The sequence below is a fragment of the Bactrocera tryoni genome, unplaced genomic scaffold (assembly GCF_016617805.1).
Source record: "Bactrocera tryoni isolate S06 unplaced genomic scaffold, CSIRO_BtryS06_freeze2 scaffold_11, whole genome shotgun sequence".
In the NCBI taxonomy this organism is placed as follows: domain Eukaryota; kingdom Metazoa; phylum Arthropoda; class Insecta; order Diptera; family Tephritidae; genus Bactrocera; species Bactrocera tryoni.
In genome coordinates, this window is record NW_024395824.1 from 10359053 (window position 1) to 10380794 (window position 21742).

At 34.7% G+C, this 21742-nt stretch overlaps 1 protein-coding gene across 2 annotated transcripts in view; it reads right to left on the bottom strand.

Annotated features, from left to right (window-relative positions):
- Positions 1-21453, bottom strand: part of LOC120779513 (adapter molecule Crk) — a 152590-nt gene extending 131137 nt beyond the window's left edge. Inside the window, exon 1 of one of the 2 annotated variants that reach the window (XM_040111842.1) lies at positions 21011-21453. The gene's annotated coding sequence lies outside the window, so the exon portion shown is untranslated. The remainder of the gene's footprint in view (positions 1-21010) is intronic. The other variant, XM_040111845.1, reaches the window with a different exon arrangement.
- Positions 21454-21742: the final 289 nt, after the last annotated feature.

The window sequence follows — 21742 nt, forward strand, 5'->3', positions numbered from 1 at the left end:
GGAAAGTAGCAACCACATTAATGGAAGACATACGACAATTCGAAGGACATAATATATATGCCCAAGCATTAATAATGATCAGAGGAAAAATTATTGGCAAAGCAGCACAGATCCTGATCAACCACAACGTAAAGAGAAACTTCCAAGATATCGTCGATAGGCTAGACGATTCCTATGCCGACAAACGACCAATATACGTTCTGGAGGAAGATATGATGAAAATACAACAAAAAGAACTACCACTGCATGTATATTATGACAATCTGAACCAAGCATTGAATGTAGTGCTACCCAAGATTGAGATGACACACAAGGAAGAACGAATAATCCAAGTATTGACACAAGAAATCCAAGCTAAAGCAATCAGAACATTCGTCACTGGACTGAGAAGTGTAGCTATCAAGAATGCCATCTATGCACGAGCCTGCACAACATTAGCAGATGCCTACAGTATCGCCCGTACAATGCAACATGATTCACGCCATCAGAACCTCGAGTACATTCCACGATACAACCATCATTAGAATCATAATTTCAGAATAATTATTCTTATCAACAACAACCCCCAGTTGAACCAATGGATATCGATTCATCTACCATATTCCGTAGACCAACGAGACAAGGTTACAACAAGAATCAGCAACAACCACCACGAAATCCACAGCCTCGACAGAATTATCAAAATCCATTTAAGAAGGTAGCAGGTGCATTGGGATACAAACGAGTACGAGATAATACAAGTCATGCTAATATACAACCGAAGAATCAACGGATCAACCAAATTACACACGATCAACAATCAAATACAGAATATGAACAGGATGAATATTTTTTTATTCTAAGGCATGGGTTACCAACGCTTGTAAGGACCACAGAAGAAGGTAACTCAGTGTATATTTTAATTGATAGTGGTGCAGAAGAAAATTATGTTAATCCAAAATTCCCTCACGCAAAAAGGATAGAAGTAGAAGGTAAAAAACAAGCCGCTACTTACACGGTAAATCATTAATTAAATATAAAAAAGAAAGTGAATATAATAGGATTCAGTATGGAATTTTTAGAACTCGATACCTTACAAGATTTCGATTTCTTGATAGGAATTAAAGGTTTAAAGCAAATGAAAGCAATGATAGATACCGAAAGAAATGTATTAATTGTGAAAAAGAATAAATTAACAAGAATAAATTACATGATAGGAGAAGAAATGTATAAAAAAGAAATAACTGAATTAATGAAAAGAAATGACCAGAGTAAAACATTACCCTACGTAACTACAGTAGAGGCAGAAATCAGAACAGAAACCTTAATCCTATTTGGGTCAGACAGTATCCATACCCCCAAGCGGATAGAGCATTTGTAGAAACTGAAATAAAAAAATTATTAGATAATGAAATAATACAGCCAAGCAAAAGCCCGTACAATTCACCCATATGGACAGTTTCTAAAAAAGGGAATGACGAACAAGGCAACCCAAAAAGACGCATGGTTATTGACTTCCAGAAGTTAAATGCGCAAACAATCGCTGATAGATATCCCATTCCGGACATCACCATGATGCTCCAAAACCTAGGAGAAGCACAATACTTCACGACGCTAGATTTAGAATCAGGATTTCATCAAATTAAAATAAAAAAAGAAGACAGGGAAAAAACAGCATTTTCAATAAATAATGCCAAATATGAATTTCTACGACTACCATTTGGACTGAAAACGCACCGTCGATCTTTCAAAGATGTGTTGACGACATCCTCAGACCATTCATAGGAGTATGCGCATACGTGTATATAGATGATGTCCTAATATATTCAGCTAACCCTGAACAACATATGAAAGATATCACCAATATAATACACACTTTACACGCAGCCAATATGAAAATCTCGGATGAAAAGTCAAAATTTTTTTCAAAGACAGACAGAATTTTTAGGACATATAATTAAAAACGGTAGAATTACAGTAGATCCAGGAAAAATAGAAGCTATAGATAGGTACAAAACCCCTACAAATTTGAAAGACTTAAGATCTTTCTTGGGAATGACCTCATTTTATAGAAAATTTATAAAAGGATTTGCATCCATAACGAAACCATTAACACTCTACCTACGAGGAGAGAATGGTAATATTTCAAAGAATAAAAGTAGCTCAGTACATGTAAAATTAGATGACGAAGCACTTAAAGCAGTTGAAACACTAAAAATAAACTAAAAGAACAAATAGAATTATTCCAACCAGATTTTGAAAAGGATTTGATTTGACTACAGACATAAAGCAATCATGCGATTGGAGCTGTATTGTCACAAGGCAAGAAACCTATAGCATTCATTTCACGTACATTAACGCGAACTGAACAGAATTACTCAACAAACGAAAAAGAAATGTTAGCAATCGTTTGGGCACTGAAGAAACTTAGGAATTATCTGTATGTTCTCACTAGTAATACTACTATTTACACCGATCATCAATCCCTAATTTTTTCAATATCAGAGGACAACCCAAATTCAAAACTAAAACGATGGAAAAATTTTATAGAAGAATACGGAGCAAAAATTACATATATTAAAGGAGATTTAAATGTAGTAGCCGACGCACTCAGCCGAAAAGTAAACGTAACAACGAACGACTCAATACACTCGCAGGAATCATCCTCGTCAATCAGAATTAAAGATGTCAGCGCTCCACTGAACCAATTTAAAACACAAATTGTGATAAAAAAAATGTGAACAAAATGCATTAGAAAGAGCAACAATTTTTGCAAACCACGAGAGATTTAATTACATCACATCACAAGACTTGATAGATACACTAACGAAAATTATCAAACCCAATATCACGACCGCATTTCACACTATACTAGAAACCTGGTATGAAATTCATGATATTATAAACTCTTCATTTAATATAGAGAAAAAGGTTTTTGTCAAAATCTACTAAAGGACATTACGAGTGAAGAGGATAGAGAAAATATAATTAAACATACGCATGAAAGAGCACATAGAAACAGCAAAAAATAATACATTAGAGATACTAGAAACTCGCTATTGGCCAAATATAAAAAATGATGTAATCCGACTAACTAGAAATTGTAGCATTTGTAAAGAGAACAAATACGAACGCCACCCGACAAAACAAGTTTATGCAAAAACACCCATACCTGAAGGTATAGGCACACAAATACAAATGGACATATTTGAAATCGATAAAACAATGTATCTCTCATGTATAGATAGATTCTCAAAATACGCATATATGAGAAAATTAAACGACAAAAGAGAATTCTACAAAATATTAGAGGAAGTACTCATACAAATATTCCCATTTTGTAATAAACTAATGACTGATAACGAGACTATATTTAATAGCATAGCAGCAAAAGCTCTATTCCAACGGCTATATATTGAACATTCAATGACCGCAGCAAACCATTCAACATAGAACGCTCAAGTTGAACGGCTGCATTCAACCATTCTGGAAATTACTAGAATGCGCATTAAACAAAATAAATCAACTGCGACTGAAGAACTATTCAACGCAATCAAAGAATACAATAGGACAATACATGCCGTCACAAAAAAAGGAAACCTATCGAATTATTTTTGAAAGGAGCAAGACTGAAGGAATAAAAGAACTGATCGAAAATAAGCAGGAGTATATGCTATCATACCACAAAAAAAAAACGAACACAAAAGGAATATAAAACAGGACAAACAGTTTATGTGAAACAAAACCGACGAAATAAAACAAATCCACGCTATTTGAAGAAAACCGTACAAGAGAATCGTGAGGACACAATTTTAACAACGGAGGGGAAGATCGTACACAAGGACAACCTCAGAAACAATGATGATGATAATGCTAACATTAATCCTAGCAACATCCTTAGCTCAGGAAATAACCGACTTACAAGATCGCAAGTACGTGTTAACCGAGACTGACCCATCATTTTTGTATCAAGAACATCAGTACCTATTCCATATGACGAACTTAAGCAAAATACTTAAACCATACTACAAAATCGCCGAACATAAAGGAGAGATGCCTAGTGAAGACGCAACAGAAACAGCATTGTTCAACAGAATAGAAATCCTCAGAAAACAACTACTGAATAATGGACGAGCCAGACGCTCAAGATCTCTTGATTTCTTAGGATCGATTTTGAAATTTATCACAGGAGTCCCAGACCACGTCGACCTGATTGAAATTAAAACAATACTCAACGACATAATTGAAAATAATAACAAACAAAGACAAATTAATTCCAACTTTGAAATAATAATGAAAACATTTAATACTAAGACAATTAAACAAAAAGTTGTATTGCAGGAATTATACAAGGAGTTATTTGACTTAACTATGACAATTAATTTCGCGAACAACGGAAATTTTTATTCAGCAGCAATAAATACGGACGAGATTGAAAGGATATTAGGAAAGGGACAAACTAGTATACCGGTTATTGACATACTCGAATATGCAGACACGCATGTAGGTAGATTAGACGACACTTTCATTGTAATTTATAAATATCCAGTCATTGAAAAGAAATGCACAACATACAAAGTTACTCCATTATCCTATCGTCAAGGCATTTTGGATATGAATAAAATCGTAAGTAAATGTGGAGATAAAATAATATTAGCATCTAAATGTAAAAGTAATTTAAGTAAATATATTTGTAAACAAGAACCTAATGACAATTGTACAATACCAATGATCAAAGGTTACGAAGCCCATTGTAATGTTATCCAAGAAAATAACGCACCTATTATAGATTTAGGACATGGTAATGTCGTATTACAAGGAAAACATATTTTAAACGGAAAATCAATTGAAGGATCGAATTTAATACAATTTAATGAAACAATTATTATTGACTCAGAAGTATTCCACAACCAGAACAAGAAATTAAAGATTATATTATAGCTTAATGGAAACGAAAGAATTCACATTCTTGAAATATTGAAATCAGAAAACGAATATCAATTTGACAACATTAAAAAATTAAACAAATTTTAATACCATTTGAAGAACACCCAATCAAGAATATGTTCATAACTATGAGGAGTACTTGTAGTCCTAGGATTAAGTATATTTGTAATATTCAAACTATATATAATTAAATATATCTAAGAAACTACAACGCTACCATAGAACGTGTAGGAATGACTCATCTACTCAAGACTCAAGTATAGATCAGGAGATCTATTCTTCACAAGAGAGGGGAGAGTTAATACTTTAACCACAACCTTATCTTTCAGTAAACATTAAAGAAAAATCATCAAAACAACTTTATCTTAGAACAATAGAAGCGCACTATCAGCACAACAAACAATAACAACCCAAATAGTTATGTACTAGTAAACAACTACCATCTCAATAGTATGAGCAGCGATAAGCATAGCCTATATAAGCAACTGGAACAATAGCCTCGAAGTCACTTTATCATTATCGACTGCCGAATAACAAGTTCTGTATACCACTTTAAAAGGTACAGTTTAAGTTTAATATATTCAATACTTAAGTACATGTGTATACTGTGAATTGTTAAACGAATAAAGGATCAGTCAGTACCAATCTCATTGGCTGACTTAAAATTATATTTATTTTATTCACAACGAGTAAATAATTAACTAGCGCGACACCTTACGCCATGCCGATCCCTGTAAACCCCGAATAAGGGAGCTCAATTTGGAGATTGGGAGATTGGTAAATCAACACAAGCAAAGAAAATAGATAAAACACTTGAAGTCCTGTAACGTCTCCACCGGTGTGAGTAAGATTTGGACTACGGTCAAGGCTTTGTCTAATCCGAAAACACACGACGATCGAGTTGAAGTTGAATTCAATGGCCATGCCTCTTCGGACGTGAAGAAGTGCGCATGCTGTTTTAGCCGGCAATTTACACTGCACCCTTTGGAGGAAAATGATTTGTTACCCGACGGCTGCGCAAAATTCCAAGAGACTGCGCACCACTTACATTGAGCGATGAGGAGGTTCAGAGTGTCATTAATAAGACAAAATCATCCAAATCCATTGCCGCTGATGGAATAAATATGCTGATGCTAAAACTTCTAGGCACGACGGGAGCTACCTCACCAAGGTCCTTAACCTGTCGCTGACCACTCTTCAAATACCCGATGTATAGAAAATGAGAGTAGTCCCACTACTGAAATCTGCGAAACCCGCCAACAAAAGGGAGTCCTATCGCCCAACAACTCTTCTCTCCCCGGTAGTGAAGACATTTGAGGCCTTGCTACTCCAGATCTTCACACACCACCTGAGCCTAGCAAACAACCAGCATGGCTTACAAAAAAGTGCACACTACCACCACAGGTCTTAGCGTCGTAAACGCCCAAATGGTTCGTGGCATTAACCAGAAACTACCCTGCGAGAGAACGATCCTCACAGTTTTACACTTGTCAAAAGCCTTTGACACAATCAATAACAAAACGCTACTTGAGGACATCGAAAAAACTACGCTCCCTCCAGGACTGAAGAGGTGGACCATGAACTACCTGAGCAGTCGTGAATCATCCGTACTGTTTCGAGGAGACAAATCCAAACTGAAAAGAATTAAACAGGTGGTTCCGCAGGGTGGTGTCTTCTCCCCGCTATTGTTTAGCTTCTATATCTCGAAACTTACGATATTGACGTAGGACAATGGAGTCGACTGCATGTGTTCAAAGGTAAACGGCTATCTCTCCGACCTTTTTATGTTCCTCGCTGCACGGAACTTAACACTCTCCCCCACCAAATATACAGCGACCACATTTACGAACTGGACGAAGAAGTACAGACTTGAGCATCAATATTGTTGTCTGGATGCAGTGGAATTCAGATGAAGAAGCTACAGACTTGACAGAACACACACTGCGGACTACGACAGGATGCCTCCTGATGTCTCCCATTGAACACCTACATAGTGAGAAGCTTATGCTCCCAGTTAAGGAGCATAATGAACTCCTCTCCAGGCAGTACCTGCTGGGATGTTTTCGCAGAAATCACCCCTGCAGCCACCTGCTTGGAACGGAACCGCCTCCGGTTCCTTCACCTTCACCGACTCCCTTCCAGTAAACGGCTTTCTTGGAGTCAAATCACCACCCATTCCAAACGAAGAACTCGATTTGCCGCGAGAAACGCGAATGACCCTTAAGCAGCTTCGTTCTGGATATTGTAGCAGGTTAAACTCCTACTTTTCCAGAATAGACCCCGACATATCCAACATATGTTCTGCGTGCAATGAGTCTCCCCATGACACTAGCCATCTCTTTGCATGCCCCAATCCCACTCGTCTAACAACCTTCTCGTTTAATCACTGCACGAAACCTCACACTTTCTCCCACTAAATCCACAGCGACCATATTTACAAACTGAACAGGTCTTAAGATGGCTCCATCCATCGCATGTGTTACACCTGACCGAGGTGGAGTTTGGATGGAGCCGGAATCGAGTTTACCATCCCTACTGGCAGCCATCGCGTGCACATATAATAACCTCCGCACAATAACCACCACAAAAAAAATGATTTTTTTCCATGTAATTTATATGGAAAACAGAAAATTTGAAATAGGCACCTCTTAATATTAATATTAAGAGCTCATCTTTTGAGTGACTTTCTTTTTCACATTTTCGAAAGTTTTTAGCCTGTTTTTCAGTTGAAAAAAAAAGGTTGCCTCAGAATGACACACCCAAATAAATATATATAATTCTACTTACAGAATGTAAAGCTTCTTTTAAGAGACAATCTGGAATGAACAGCCGGATCAGAGTCTCTTTACAAATCCCAACAGTAGTCTGCCATCATATGTGTATCCCACCTTCCCTGCTACCGATTCTCCATAATTTTGATATCTTGGTGAAACCTTTCTCCTTGTTCTTCGTTACCCAAATTTTCGGGAAATCGGTCCAAGTGACTGTGCAAATAATGGATTTTTAATACTCATGTTGCAGCCAAGGTGTTTGAACTTATCCAGCATATTCTCCACTAATTGAACATAATTTGGAGCTTTATTATTTTTCAAGAAATTTTTTTATAACTTGCACGAATGATGCCCACGCATTTCGTTCAGTTTCGGTCATTGACTTATCAAAATCGTTGTCATTCATAAACTGCCTTATTTGGGGACCGTCAAAAACTCCGGCTCTAATCTTATCTCTACTCCGATTAGGCATTTTGCTGCAAATATATGCAAAACATTCCCCATCGCGATTCAAAGCCTTAACAAACTGCTTCATGAGTCCTAATTTGATGTGCAACGGTGGTAGGACGATCTTTTCACGTGGAACTAGAGATTCATTTACAATATTTTTATCGCCAACAATCATTTTTTCTCTCGTAGGCCAATATTTTTGCCGCCAATGTTGTTGCTTGGATCTGCTATCCCAGAGACACAAAAAGCAAGGGTACTTAGTATAACCACGCTGTTGTCGAAGAAGAAAATTGACCATTTTAAGATCAACACAAATGATCCATTGGTGGTCTTGGTATTTTATCTTTTTCATCACTAATGCAATGTTGTTATATTCTTCTTTCATTGTTGTGGAGTGCGCAATTGGAATTGATGCATACACAATGCCATTGTGAATAAAACGCACTTCAAACTTCTCTTGGAACTGTCCACGAAGAGACGCCAATCGCTAGGTGGGTACTTGGATAGCCCCATTTCCTTCATAAGACCATTTATATTATTACAAAACACCAGATTGCCTTCCTTAGTAAAAAATGTTAAAAAAGCTTTATCCCTGGAGCGGTAATTTTATTTTTGTTCCCCGTTCTAACAATTTCTTATCATTTAACCTCGAAGCTAACACTTCAGACGCTTCTTTTGATAAGGCCAAATCTCGCATTAAGTTATTCAACTCGCATTGATTAAAACGTTGAGGAATAGTTTCTGTGTCTTCGAAAACACTGTCGCAATCACTTATTTCGATTTTTCCTATTAATACCAGCAATACTTACTAAACAGAAGTAACAGTCGTCCAAATGATTTCTGGGCTCTCTCCAAACCATCGACACACCAAACTTAAGCCTATTTCGTTTTCCTTGAGTCCACTGTCGTAAATTTACACAGCAAGTTTTGAACACAATGTGTGGAGCACAGCTTTTATCTTGGTCACCAAGATCAACTCCAAAGTAATCTAAATACGATTTTTTAACAAATTCCGAAATAGGTCTTATGTTTTCTTTAAATGTGTATTCTCCACAAATGTAACAAAATGTATCAGCGTAATTTTTACACCGTCTTCTATTGGAAGTCATTTCTAATTAGATCAACACTTTTTAAAAAGCTTTGCCAACTGCAATAAACCACATCTTACAAGCAACTAACTTCCGATATGCAATTGGAGCGCAATAAGAAAGAATAACGTTCTCAATAATATTATAAAAATAAAATTCCCGTTAATCAGCTAGCAACTACACAAAAAATAATATTTTCTGAAACTGCTTGTACCGAATTTATATACCATCCAGTAAATGAGTTACTAAGTTAAATTAACCGAATTCATCAAAAAAACATATCTTAACTGAACCGGTTTGATACCTATAAATTGACTGGAAGGTAAAATATACTTATGAAACGAAAAAAATATTTCAATTAAAAAATTTTTTTCCGGTCATAAGTTAAATGGAGGGTATAAAAAAGCTATATCATGATAACTAGCGCTGATAGAGACAAACTGATTACAGATTTGAATTCAGCGCGCCCAAATTAACTAGGATAAGTTGATAAATTCAAAGAAGCAAACATCTTATTTTAATTTTGTCGGGCTGTGTTATTGGTTAAAATATAACTCTTTTATTATTATATGAATAAATGCATTTCATTTAAATATGGAATTAGAGTTAATTTTGCACTATATAAACGGTTATGTCCACTTGTAATTTTTGCATATTTTGAATGTATGTATATATGTATATTCGAGAATATTTTCTGTAAATTTGAAAGTAATCCGGTAAACAGTTTCGGAGTAATGATCGTATTTGTTTTTCGTGCAAAAAAAATTTTTTTTTGTTGGGAAGCCGCCATTTTGTCTGAAATCAAAATTTTGACTATTTCTTCGATCATTACCTGTATTTATCTATCCTAAAAGTAATACTTTTGGTTAGTACTGCTAACGAACAATGGGATCTGCTGCCAAGGGTATGCGGACGACATTGTAATTGCAGTAAGGCCACCCTCGGCAGCAAAGACGAGTGGAATGATTCCAATCTCGAGCTGATGCTGAGGAATAGCACTCTGAGGTGGTACACCGATGGCTCGAAAATGTCGGAGGGAATCGGTGCAGGGATCGCGGGCCCACGCACTAAGCTCTCCATACCCATGGGAGAGTGCCCAAGCATTTTCCAGGCAGAAGTTTTTGCCATAAGTCGGTGTATAGAAATAAACCTCCATCGCAACTATCGCAATGAGAGAATAGCCATTCTCAGCGATAATCAAGCGGCGCTAAAAGCGATCTCCTCTTACGAAATCAAATCGCTATTAGTGCAGGAGTGCAGGGAAAGGCTGAACAGCCTTGCAGAACGTAACCAGGTACACCTAATCTGGGTGCCTGGTCACAGAGGTATAGCCGGTAATGAACTGGCGGATGAGCTAGCCCGCTCCGCAGCCTCCACCAAGATGGTGGGACCAGAACCCTTTATTGGGGTAGGTCCACATACCGCAAGGAAGGAGTGGGAAGGGAGGAGCATTGGCGGCAAACGCGCGGTATGAGACATGCCAAGTTGCTAATGGGAGGATACAATTTGAGTAGGTTCAAGGTTGTAATAAACCTTCCCAGGAACAAACTCAGGCTACTGGTCGCATGGTATACCGGCCACTGCAAGCTGAATAGGCACCTGTACAACCTGGGCCTATTCTCTTGCGTTAACTGCCGGAGCAGGACTAAGGCCCTTGGATGAATGTTTCCGGATAGGGATCGCATAGCCTCACTAGCGCACAATGCGCTGGGGCTAGGTGAGTCTATGTAAGTTAGGAGAGAGCACAATAGACCAAAGGTCGCGGTGCATTCCTCATATTGAATCAATCAATCAATCAATCCTTTTGGTTTTTTTTTTTATTTCAGATATTTTAGATCAGAGATATCTTCCTCCAAACACCTTTTTGTGAAGGACTTTTAGGAGATCTTCTAGAAGAACGACGGGACCCAATCTTTTTATTAATAAAATATGAATTCTTAAAATACGTTAGATTCGCTAAATATTCATATGTTTTATATATATTCAATAAAAAGCCTGTCCAGAAAATATTAACACAAAAACATATTTTTTCGAACTTCCAAGTGGATATAACCCCTTAATACAAAACAAATGTGTAGAACCGAATTAGTGAAGTGTTGATGAATATAAAAGTTAAAAATATAATATTATATATAAAAATATAAGTGTAATATTCATTATAAATGGGAGAAACGCGCGTTTTAAATAGTCCAATTTTTGAACTTAAAATGCAAATATCTCAAAAACCTTAAGTCAGGGGCAACTATATCTATCGGGTGATTTTTTAAGAGCTTGATAACTTTTAAAAAAAAAAAAACGCATAAAATTTGCAAAATCTCATCGGTTCTTTATTTGAAACGTTAGATTGGTTCATGACATTTACTTTTTGAAGATAATTTCATTTAAATGTTGACTCATGTGGTTTCAACAAGATGGCGCTACATGCCACACAGCTCGCGATTCTATGGCCATTTTGAGGGAAAACTTCGGAGAACAATTCATCTCAAGAAATGGACCCGTAAGTTGGCCACCAAGATCATGCAGCGATTTAACGCCATTTAGACTATTTTTTGTGGGGCTACGTCAAGTCTAAAGTCTACAGAAATAAGCCAGCAACTATTCCAGCTTTGGAAGACAACATTTCCGAAGAAATTCGAGGCTATTCCGGCCGAAATGCTCGAAAAAGTTGCCCAAAATTGGACTTTCCGAATGGACCACCTAAGACGGCAGCCGCGGTCAACATTTAAAATGAAATTATCTTCAAAAAGTAAATGTCATGAACCAATCTAACGTTTCAAATAAAGAACCGATGAGATTTTGCAAATTTTATGCGTTTTTTTTTTTAAAAAAGTTATCAAGCTCTTAAAAAATCACCCGATATATATATATGTATATTTTCTTGAGCTGGAGGACCTCCTCTATCCGTATATACCCATTTTAAACCCGAAATCGGGGGATGCTAATCTAAATCTCAGCATTTTGTATTATTTATTTATTTCTTTTTAATTTACTTTTATTCGTTTAAAAAATGTGGAAACACTTATTTTATGCTCGCTTGCAACCATTTTCTTATTGCATAGACGGCCGGATTTGCTTGTTACATTCACCTCCAATGCAAAATGGTCATAGATTACAGAACTATTGAATCGCGACTAATCAGCAGGATCGTCACGATGTCGCAGCACGGCTTTTCAAACAACAGCTACATTGTTTGGTGGACTTTATCTTGAAGCAACGTACGTACATATATAAGGTGCTGTTAGATGCTGGATGTACTCTAAAATATAAATAATGAATATCCATTCTATCGGCGTCGCTCACTAGACGACAATGGCAGAAAATTCAGCATTCAATTAAGAGGAGTCAATATCGAAGTTGATAACACATGGATCGTATCATATTCGCCACTATTGTCTAATTCAATATATTCCAATTCATTGCAGTTTGTTGAAATCGATCAAAAAAGTTTGCAAGTACGTCACCAAAGAAAGCAAAGTGGCGGTTATTGGCCTTGAACGATATGAGATCAGCAACTATCCAATTTGATTGATACATGAACTGCAGTGAAGCGTTTGTAAGATATTTACTTCGTTTACAGACTGTTGTGCATTTCGCAGTTCAATTGGAGAAAGGCAAAGAGTGTATGGCTATGTTCGTAAATGCATCATGACGCGCATCATGACGATTGCATAACAAACAGAACGTTCAGAAATGCAATATTGCAACACTGCAATAATCAAACGTTCAAAAAAGCAACACTTCTATCAACTGTCATACATAATTTCTATCAAAAAATTGTTTGCTGCATTTAACTACGATGTCTGACGAAAAGTAAGTGCAAAACTGTTTTATTTTAATTTTTGTATTGGAATTTAGTTAAATTATGTAAATAATAATTGTATAAATTATTATTTTTAAATTTTTAGTGAAAATCTCAGTAATGCGGAGACACAGTTATTGCTGAGAGTACGGTAGAATATGGAGGACGAGTTTAAATCGGGTAGAAGGAAAAAAATGTATTGTGGAAGAAAGTTGTGACCGTAGTTAAAAATGTAAATGAAAACAATAAAAATTAAAATGAAGTTCATCAGAAAAAGTAATAAAAAAATTATTCAAATAAAGGAAGGTGAGGTAAAGTAAATTTTTTATGATGAAAACATAGTGGTAAAATAGTTTCTTCTATCGATTCCATTGATATCATCTGAATCAACGGGTGCATCTTGAATTCCTTCGATTTCATTGTTGGTTTCCATATCGGCATGTGTTATTGCATCGTTAATATGTTCAGAATAACCTCCCTTATTTATGATAAAATTGTGTAAGATAGCACAAGCGAGTATTACATTAGATGTGGCTTTAATGCTCGAAGCTTCAATATAATTTAAAATTTTAAACTGTTTCTTAAAAATCCCGAAAGTTTGTTCTATAAATACTTCGTCTTTTAAAAGACAAACATTTGTACCTACAAATTTTTTTTTTGACTTCAATACCCTTCTTTTTCTTAAATTTAAAGAAAATCTATCATTTCTTTGTTCACAAATTTCGTCTAGTGTTAGATTCAGCAAAATTTCCATTTTAGTATTATACGCGTTCAAAAATGCAAACAAATGTATCTGCAAATTGTCAAAAATTGTATAAGAAGTATCAAACGTCAAACTTGCAGTGTTGCTACTGTTGCTTATGCTGCAAGTCATGATGCATTTACGAACATAGCCTATTTCAACCCAGAGAATACAATATAGCCAGCGGAAACATCGCCAACAACAAAATTGACATTGACGAGTTTTTTCTAAACTTGCGTCAGTGATCCGTTTGCGAAGACATATGTAGCTCTATTCGGAAATGCCTTGATGTTGCATATATATATATGGAATGCATCGTCGAAGAAATGGTTACACAGAAAACAAGGCCAATCAGTAGATGGACATCCAGGTGTGTTCTCAACTAATGCATTAGGACGAGTTTACACAATCCTCCCGAAAAACGACGATTGCTTCTACTTTCGGTTGGTATTGATTAATGTACTCGATTCAACTTCATTTGAGACATTGTGTACTGGGCCAAACCTCGTCCAGTGATCCAGGTAAATTTCGGAAAACCACCGATTTTGAAAATTAGCAGTTCATTAGAAGGGGGCGAGACGCATACCCTGTGATATAAATATTTCGTCAAAATTATTTTGTTTGTTAAAGTTATGCTTTTCTTGCGGCACAGATGTCGAGGGCTTACAAGCGCACTGAGCAATGATCGATGTGCCATACGTTTTAAGAGCTGTAGGGGGACAAAAAATTCAATATCTTAGGAATGGTATGAATGAACACAAATTTTTTTGCAGATTATTAAAGGTGAATATTTTTTGGGTTGTGTCATATAGCATAAAAAAGAATTTTGACGAAATATTTATATCAGGGGGTATGCGGCTGGTCCCCCTCCTATTGAACTGTCATGGATCACTTCACGTGGTTTGCACCTACTGTGAATGGTATGCAACTTTTTGAGAAGCATGCCAGCAATTACAATTGCTGAAACATGGTAATGACTAGAATCAAATGATGAACGGTGCGATAGCTACATCGCTTGCCAATGAAATTTGCACATTTTTCGCGATGATCATTTCGACATATCAGCCTTCAAATCCGCGACAATTATGATACGAACAAAAATGACATTGCCGAAAACATTTACATCATATTCGCTAAGGATTGGAAATGGGCAAATTCCGATCGCCTTGAGAATGAAGGCGAAGCCGTGAATTATCCAGTGGAATTTCTCCAAAGCTTGGTATGTCGGCGCATTATTTGCATCTCAAAGTTGGATCTGTCATTATTATTTTTCGCAATCTTGATGCGCGAATCTGTGTAATGGATAGAATGGTTGATTCTACGAATTCTCCAAAGCTTGGTATGCCGCCGCATTTTTTGTATCTCAAAGTTGGATCTGTCATTATTATTTTTCGCAATCTTGATGCGCGAATCTGTTTAATGGGCAGAATGGTTGATTCTACGAATTCCCTATTCAGTTCCCAGGGAAAATTGCCTTTGAAATGACAAGCAACAGGACACAAGCATAGTCGCTAGGAGCGTGTAGTATACATCAGGAAGTGCCATGTTTTGCACACGGCCAGCTATGCGTGGCGTGTTCACGAGTTGGTAAATCATCTTCTCTGTACATTTACGCACCGGAACAGAAACTAAAAAATGTTGTTTATCAAGCTGCGTTACATTGAAAAAAAATGTAGAAAAATCGTAAATAAATAATTTTCAACACAATATAAATTCAACTTTCTTTTCATTTCAAAACACATAATTTCACGCAGGACAACGCCTGCGGGGTCTGCTAGTATTATATAATAATATTAGGTAATGAAATAATAATATACTTAGGTTACCCCGGGGTATTGCCTCGATCAGGATTTTTTTTTTCAAAGGAGTAATACGCAAAAGTACTTCAGTCACCCCCAGTATTGGCTCGAACAGGGTTGTATTTTTAGAGCACTTCAAAAAAATAACCCTGGGCGCTCAAAAATCATGATTTATCAAGGAAAGGGATAACGGTTTATGTATTTGGGGTATAACCTTTGTTTTATTCATTTTTATTCGCTTGCGAAATGTGTAATTATGGCAACCCTTATTATTTGTCACTACGGAACACTTTTGTTATAGTGCATATAATGAAATTTGTGTGAAAAATAAAATGCTTATTTTAAACAAAGGCTGCGATTTAGAATAGCATCCCCTGATTTCGATCCTCCAGATCAAGAATATATTTTTGAGATATTTGCATTTAAAGTTCAAAAAATCAACTATTTAAAATGCGTGTTTCTCCGATTTATAATGCATTTTACACTTCTTTAACTTTTATATCCACTAACACTTTACTTTTACTTATTCGTTTGTCCGCGATTACATGAAGCAACTTTTGTTGCTGATTCTCGAGCGATTCTCTTTTGCTGTCGCCCATTACCTTCACACGAGTAACTTGTGTTGCGCAACTCTGTTCGAGTTTTTTTCTCATTCCCTTTCGCTTTACTTTAACCCATTGTCTACTCTTTACTTTAACTCATTGTCGTTTCTTTTTCCTTATAGGTATTTGAGCCACTCTATCACATATATTAATCAGCTCAGTCAATTAAGAAATACATTTTATTTATTAAAACAAAGATATATCACCCTTTTTACTATTGTCTGAATCAATTTGTATGGCTTCCTCCATACATTTCACAATATCTTTAATTAATTCGATTTTTTCGTCATACTCCTTTTTTAAAATATTTATATTATATTATGTTTATTTGTATACATATTTCCAAATTACTTACCAAAAGATGAAATTAAATTTTTTCAATATATTCAAAATATTAATTTCAAAAAAAGATACGCAAATGCAACTATGTACTACGAAAGAAAGAACACGAATGCCGAAAAACGTCGCAGCGAACTGTTACGAATAAGAACGCAAAGCGAGTTGCTGAACACTGGAAACTCGGCGCGATTCCCCTCTCCTCGTCGCTTCCTCGCCTATAAACTAAGAGTTGCCGCAACAAAAGTTGTCTCGTGTAATAGCGCTCTTTCTAGTGTTTAGTGTTACCATATGTTGTAATGGAATAAAAGATGAGTAATGTAAAATCTTTCAGAATTCTCATTATCTTGAGGAAAGTTGTTGATGATTTGTAAGTTTTATACAACATTTAAAAAGTAACTATACTTCATAATAGTGGCTTTAACTATTTTGGGATGACTTTAACGATTACTTTGATTTTCCTTCAAGAAACAGTTTTTGATTTGATATTTCTTCGCAAAACCAGGTTTGCCATATTCGCATTTTCTTGACCGTTTCTTAAGCATTTTTTTATATGAAGTTTTTACATTTCTTGAGAGCTGGATACTAAGCTTATATGCGGAAAACTAATGTGTTATATATTTCCTGTCATTGGGGTATTATTTGTTTTCTTTATTTCTTTTGGTTCTTCTGTCAAATATGAACGTAAGGTAGCATTGATTATTAGTTAGAATGCCACCTTTTTGTTATTGTGTGAACAAAAGTTAAATGTTGCATAAAAGTTATTTTTGCATTATTTAATATAAAATAAATGGTTAGAAACGAATTAGTGAAGTGTTAGTGGATATAAAAGTAATAAATATAACTATAAAATTCATTATAAATGGGAGAAACACACATTTCAAATTGTTGAATTTTTGAACTTTGAATGCAAATATCTCAAAAACCATAAGTCACAGAAACCCGAAACCCCGAAATCCGGGGATGCTATTCAAAAATTTACCCTAAACAAATATGCAAATAAATAATATAACGTATATATCGTCACCTGAAATGCAAAATAACGTATCATCAAAAAATTCGAAATTGAGTGCCTTATTGATTATGATTCACTACTTCAAATTACAAACATAATATTACATACATATGTCCAATATTTTCAGGTTCTGCGCAGTTATAAACCAGTTTTAACCAATATTAAAAATTTTTTTCACTTATGTTCCATTTTATGTCGTGTTTAATTCATGCCACTGTTAATTTCCGAAGATGTTGTTACGTTATTTTGCATTTCAGGTGACGATATGTAGAAACCATTTAGTGAAGAGTAAGTGTATAAAAAGTGCATAATATAAAAGAAAAGGTTGCTATGAATCGAGAAATTGCAAAATAAATTTTGCGAAATTTTCAACTTTAAATGCAAATATTTCGAAAACTATAAGTCTACGAGGGCTATAATTAGATATATTCTTAATCTGGAGCATCTGCTCTATTCAACCGAAATTCAATCACGCGAAAATACAAACAAAGAAAACGCTACCGATAAACAATTCTTCATATTTGGTGTTTAAGATGTGGCAACCCTCGTTTTCCTAATAATTGTAAACAATCTAGCTTTTTAATGACGGGGCATCTCGACATAATAATATCTATGTCTTGCGAACTGTATTGCCGTGCCTATTGCCTGTGGAGACTCCACATTGCTTATATCTTACAATATATCGCAAACTAATTCGTATGCCATATATCGTAAGCTATAAGCTGTCACTTCAGCAGTTTGACAGCGCAGTTTTCATTTCTATGAAAATTTCGAAGATGCAGCATATCCCATTTGCACATATGCCGACGGCATTTTCATTTCGGTAATATGAAAATTAGAAGAGCGAGTATTAAGACGGTTGGGTTATATTATAAAAATAAAGTACATTTTTAAAATAATATTTTTTCAAAAAATTAATATTTCGTTTAATATTGTTAATTTACAGAAAAATTATGCAAATTGGGTTGGGAATAAGCGAAATCTTAAATTTAATAAACTTATACTAGCAAAAATCAAAATATCATTGCTCATTTTAAATTTATTATTTTAATTGGTATATAAAATGTATGCCACAATTATGACATACATAGTAGTCCAAAAATATGAATTCTTATTTTTCCTAGAAATAAATTTGTAAAAAAAAGGATCTTTATCCTTTTTTTATTTTCCACATAAAAGATTTAAACAGTTCAAGGGCTCAAAACATGCGCTACATCAGCTACATACCTACCCCAATGCTACCTTCGCAAATGATAAAATAAATTTTTCAAGAGCTCAAAGCATGCGCTACATCAGCTCGAACCTATCTGCCCTACGCCTTTGAGCAAATGATTATCTTATGATAACAAATGCCCACATACAGATTTGGCAATGGCAATAGCAATAGATTTGACAGTTCGCAAGACATAGATTTTATCCTGTCGAGATGCCCCGTGATGAGTGTGCTAAGTGATTTTTAAATTAATAAATTTAGCTAAAAAAAATAAAATAAAAGTGAAATGCGAACTTATTTTAACATTTGGAGTGAAAACTTGACACATTCCATTAGCGGGTAATAAAAAGATTTTTTGTGATAAAAACTCTAAAAATCTTTTTTCTTCAATATAATATATTATCTTCATTTTTTTTAGTTCATTTACAAAAGATGTCGATAAGGTAATACTAATTATTTGACAAACTGTAATCCTTTAGTTGTTTTTAAATAAATAGATTTATACTATAAGTTCAAAATTGATATAAAACTATTGTTGCACTATTTTATGAAATTAATTAGGAAGTATTAGTGGATATAAAAGTGAAAAATGTGAGTAATATTAATTTTAAATCGAAAAATACGTACTTGAAATAGTTACAGTTTTCAACTTTAAACGCAAATATTTCGAAAACCATAAGTTGCCTATGGCTATAACTATGTATATATATGTATTCTTGATCCATTTTATTCCCGAAATCCTGGGACGGCATACTACAGTTTTCCCAAAACAAATGTGTAGAACCGAATTAGTGACGTGTTACTGAATATAAAAGTAGAAAATCTAAGTGCAAAAATCATCAAATATCTGAAAAAACACGCCTTTTGAATATTAAATGCAAACATCTCAAAACCATAAGTTTGCGGCAACTACATATATTTTTTTAATATTTAATAATTAATATCCGTACAATACCCATTTTAACAACTGATATCAGGGCATGTTGTTCTAAATTCCAGTTTAAAGAATAACTCATAATAGTATATACATATTGCTTTAATGGGTAACATTTAGATTAGCATCCCGGATTTCGAGGATAAAAATGGAGTGTCACTGGAAAGGTGGCGTTCTCCAGATCACGAAAATATATACATTTAGTTGCCCAATGACTTATAGGTTTTAAAGATATTTGCATTTAAAGTTGAAAAATTGACAACTTTTACATTGATAATTTGTGTATTGTGAGTAACTTTTCACTTATATTGTGCACTTTTCACTTGCTAACACTTCACTATAACGTTTCTGCATATTAATTTTTTTAATATTTGTTGTAAATAAAGCTTTATTTTAATTATTTTATTTTAGTTACAATTCTCTGCATTTGCACAATAAGAAAAGGGTTGCCATGGTTATTTTTTTTTCCGCGCCGCGCTTCAAAAAAAATAACCATGGCAACCCTTTTCTTATTGTGCAAATGCAGAGAATTGTAACTAAAATAAAATAATTAAAATAAAGCTTTATTTACAACAAATATTAAAAAAATGAATATACCGAAACGTTATAGTGAAGTGTTAGTAAGTGAAAAGTGCACAATATAAGTGAAAAAGTTACTCACAATACACAAATTATCAATGTAAAAGTTGTCAATTTTTCAACTTTAAATGCAAATATCTTTAAAACTATAAGTCAGCGGCAACTAAATGTATATATTTTCGTGATCTGGAGAACGCCACCTTTCCAGTGACACCCATTTTATCCCCGAAATCCGGGGATGCTAATCTAAATCCCAGCCCTTTTAATATTAAAAATTTGAAGTAAACAATGGGTAACATTTAGATTAGCATCCCCGGATTTCGGGGATAAAATGGGTGTCACTGGAAAGGTGGCGTTCTCCAGATCACGAAAATATATACATTTCGCGCCGCGCTTCAAAAAAAATAACCATGGCAACCCTTTTCTTATTGTGCAAATGCAGAGAATTGTAACTAAAATAAAATAATTAAAATAAAGCTTTATTTACAACAAATATTAAAAAAATGAATATACCGAAACGTTATAGTGAAGTGTTAGTAAGTGAAAAGTGCACAATATAAGTGAAAAAGTTACTCACAATACACAAATTATCAATGTAAAAGTTGTCAATTTTTCAACTTTAAATGCAAATATCTTTAAAACTATAAGTCAGCGGCAACTAAATGTATATATTTTCGTGATCTGGAGAACGCCACCTTAATCGCCACAATAAATCTCTTCAAATAATGCATATGCAATAAATAATTTTTAATATACCTGAATGTAAGCACGATGCACCTGGTCGATCAAAACATCCGACAGTATTCACAGCAATACACACAATAAGATAAAAAATCATTACGTGTGCGTCTATCACTATTAATTACTTTTTAACCTGTTCAGTTTTATTTAACATTTAATAATTGGTTAATTTTGATTTACCACAATAAGATTTGTATTCTATCACTTGTCGACGTTAACATACAATAATACCGTAACTAATTATTTTACTAATACCACATACACAGATATATATAACATTACGGCGTATTGCAGAACACTAAATATAGAGCGAAGAATTTCTGGTGAAGTTAACAGAGCTAAAACTAGATACCGCACATTTCAGAAAAAACTGAGAACAATTGTTTTTATGTAGAGATGCTAAATTGTTGAGTACTCGATAGATATCATTAAAGCATGCTTTCACACAACCAATACCATCAAGGGAAATCTCTAAATTCATCCTTCAATAATCCACTAACAGCCCTTTTCAGAGAAAACCACAGAACTGATATGTGAGGTTTATTTTGCGAGGTTATTCTTCTCTTGAAAAACACAAAATAAAGAAATGGATAACAAAAAAAAAAAAATAAAACAAAACTGGGGTTGGGTTTAGTATCGCGCCGGTTAATTTTGGCTCACTGTACCTAAACGAGACAACCGAATTGAAAATTTTAAACACGAATGTATGCTTAAATTATTAAACTTTATTTTAAAACACATTTTATA